Source organism: Armigeres subalbatus, chromosome 3 (assembly GCF_024139115.2).
Source record: "Armigeres subalbatus isolate Guangzhou_Male chromosome 3, GZ_Asu_2, whole genome shotgun sequence".
NCBI lineage: Eukaryota > Metazoa > Arthropoda > Insecta > Diptera > Culicidae > Armigeres > Armigeres subalbatus.
The window spans coordinates 200,035,297-200,038,950 of record NC_085141.1 but is presented as its reverse complement, the minus strand read 5'-3'; the positions used below and the strand labels follow the sequence as shown (position 1 = coordinate 200,038,950).

The window sequence follows — 3,654 nt, the reverse complement described above, 5'->3', positions numbered from 1 at the left end:
GTAGCTTTATCTGGCTAATGTCAATTTGGTTCATGTTTATCTCTTGAGGTCTTGAATGGCTTTGAATTGCTTCCGTCCCCTTCCATTTTAAACTTCAGTAGATTCCGGAAAATTAAAATTTATTTGAATTCCTCTGCTCAGATTTATCTGTGGTAAAATTAAATTTGATTCGGGAAATGAGACAGAGCCTAAATCGTTGAGAAAACCGACGAAATCAATGGATTTAAATGAAGGTTCTTGGTCGCTTACTATAGTCACAGATAACAGATATTTAGGCTAGAACAAATTTTATTGAAAATCCTGTGTAAACTTTTGAATTGATATACGTTGAGCCACTACTGCCATCTACTCAACTGATTGCGGCAGTACACACGGACGCAGCTGATTAACAACCGTCGAACGCAGCCAATGCATTTGACAGCTGCATTCGGGCTGCGTTTTCAATAACAATGATCTTTGCGCCATCTCCAATCGATTGCCAAACGCGGTATCAATTTAAAATACATTTGAATTAACGGTTGCGGATGTTTACACACGTATCGGATGCCAGCCTCAATATCTGTTATCTGTGATTTTACTTAAAACTGACAGTTCGAAAATTTAAAAATCACCCGGCCATAAGAATGGCTGCGTGCTACCCAGTAATTCCAATAAGACATCGATCGAGAATGATTCGATATCTGTCAAAAGTAATCCTGCTCATCCAGCAGGGTTATTCGATAATTATTGAACTGTCACTTTTAAGTTTAATTTGAGTTTAATCATCCAATTGAGACAGATCCTTAAACATCGAATGACAAACTTTATATTAAAAACAGTCAAAGACTAAATAAAGATAGAGATCCGAATAAAATTTCAACAGTTAAAACTAATAACACAGATAACAGATATTGAGGCTGGCATCCGATACGTGTGTAAACATCCGCAACCGTTAATTCAAATGTATTTTAAATTGGTACCGCGTTTGGCAATCGATTGGAGATGGCGCTAGGATCATTGTTATTGAAAACGCAGCCCGAATGCAGCTGTCAAATACATTGGCTGCGTTCGACGGTTGTTAATCCGCTGCGATCGCATGTACTGCCGCAATAAGTTGAGTAGATGGCAGTAGTGGGCCAACGTATATCAATTCAAAAGTTTACACAGGATTTTCGATAAAATTTGTTCTAGCCTAAATATCTGTTATCTGTGCTAATAACGAACTCACATACATAGATAGTAATGACATCAAAATACATAAAAATCGGATTAAAAAATAAAAACATATAACACTTTAAATCCCTCAATAGAACAAAACATTAAACAAATGAAATATGTTCCTTTTTCAGATTAACCTTCATCCACCTGATAAATGCGACTACATATAAGGAAATATCGAATAACAATTGCATGGTGGCCATAAAATCAAAAACAGTACGGATAAGGATAGGATACGATAGGACACTACATAAGATTAGTTTGGAATCACTAGAAGATAACATCAAATACATAGAAAAAATCACGCACTCATTTAAAACCGTTGAACACTTATATGCCATCCAGACTACGAGCTATATCACTTGATATAGAGAAGCTTGACATCAAAGTACACAAATCTAATTTTCACTGTAAATAATGCATATGACGTCTCATGTCAAGATTGTCTATACCAAGTAGCTATATCACAAGTCTTAGAGCAAACCCTACAGGAAAAGTTAACAATAGCTAAAGAAACTATTTAGTTTAATCCCAAGTAGAACAAAAAGAGCACTGATAAATGTCCTCGGAACAGCAATTAAATTCATTGCGGGTAATCCCGATAACGAAGATCTTGATAGCATAAACGAAGGAATAGGAATATTGAAGAATCAGGAGAATAAGTTAGTACAAAATCAAATCAAACATATCCAAATTAACGAACTTTATAAAAACAAAATCAATAACATAACAGATTCAAGCACCGGACAAGCGATGGTACTTGTGAAGACCCCAGTACTAGATGACAAGGACTTCGACCTCCTGGAGCTCCACACGTTGAAAGTCAACAATTCGAGGATAGAAACATAAACCTGGTGGCAAAGCACGGCAATCTGATCTACGCCCAAACGACAAAATGCGACATTTGTGAAGGTACCAACCTGATCGAGGACGAATACATCTAAAATATATTAACGCATCAAACACCAAAATGCACACTCGTAAGCACAATACAAGGATTCCAAAGAGATCACGGACGGCGTAATCCTAATTGACACTACGGAAAACATCGAGGTAAACGACTCATGCGGGGATTCAAGAATCATTACCGAACCAACAATAATAGAAATCGGCAATTGCACAATCAAAGCACGAAATTTTCCATTCTCTGGTAAAATAGATGTTATAAGACAAGACAACTACTTGATCCCAATTTACAGTAAACCTCTTCAGAAGTCAAACTACACGTACAACGAGGAGCAAAATGTTATGCTGCGGATTCAAAACCTGGAAGAATTGAGCATGATCCAGCTTTCCTTTAACAGCACACATAAAAGGGTAACTTTTGGAGGGCTAGGCCTCCTGATTTTAACATTTCTCTGTTTCTCATTGCTTTTCTTTACAAGAAAACTCACAAGAAGGATGCCAAAAAGAACCACGTTGAGGCACTGATGCTTAGAACAAAGAAGCTAGAAGAAGTAGAAGCAACCGATGGTTCGAACACTCAAATAACAAGAAAGGACCCCGGACAGAAGCGGCTGAAACTTATCCCAGAACCAAGGTTCGAGCTCCTGAAACATCAAACGAGGACGCTTGATACTTGAGGGGGGAGGCGTTAGGATCAGAGTTGCCCACGTGCCATCCCATCAGAACGAGCCATCGACCGGCCCATTAATCGATGCAACGTAAAAGTGATGACCCAGGAAATTATCCAGCTGAGGTGGCAACGTGCGAAAAGGCACGCGAACGACAACGGATAGGACGACATCGATGCAGACTTTGACCAGGACCGTTTTGCTGAGTTGATAGATTTAGTTAATAAAAGGTTTATCGGAAGAAAAATTCAATTAGTTTCGAGTGAGAAGTGAATGATACTTGTTGTAACTTATAATTAGTGGAATAAAATTATTTTTTATTGAACTCTGATCCTTCAGAGCATTTCTACAGAGCAAAATACTACATAAAGCCTGTCCACGTTAAATTTCGAACAACCATCCTTCAAAGCGATTTTTTAAAATTTTCACAAACCACTGAAAAGATCAATTTACACACAGCTGAATCTCTCCGCTTTATGTGATACATTGAACATGTTTCATTCTCATCCAAATTGATAAAATGGCTAAAAATCATTTGGATAATATCTCAGTGCCCGAAATTTAACGTGGACAGGCTTTAAAGCTAACTGGGCAGCTATTAATCTTTTTATTGATGAAGATGGCCTTGCTGCATCCATATCCGGCTTGAAAGGCACATATTTCGGACATGTTCAAGTGGTCCGCCCGAAAGACATAGAGGATGCTTATGCATTTCTCTGCAAGTTTAAATCTCAAGAAATCTCAGCCAGTTCTTTCTCAGACATATCGAACAAACCACCTTTTAAACACGAAAATACTTCAAAAAGCGATGAGAAGTGTGAAGTAAGGAATGATATGCGAGTAGTGAGAAGTAAAAGGTGAGCAGTGGAAAGTGATTTTTGAA

General features: G+C 37.8%; 1 long non-coding RNA gene across 2 annotated transcripts; it reads left to right on the top strand.

Moving 5' to 3' along the window:
* The first annotated feature begins 1,339 nt into the window (after positions 1 to 1,339).
* LOC134225999 (uncharacterized) lies at positions 1,340 to 3,114 on the top strand. 2 transcript variants are annotated; one of them, XR_009983368.1, is made up of 3 exons: positions 1,340 to 1,859; positions 1,931 to 2,514; positions 2,583 to 3,114. It is a non-coding gene; the product is annotated as an uncharacterized LOC134225999 (long non-coding RNA). The 2 variants fall into 2 exon arrangements; XR_009983367.1 differs by having other exon boundaries at positions 1,340 to 2,250; positions 2,397 to 2,514.
* Positions 3,115 to 3,654: the final 540 nt, after the last annotated feature.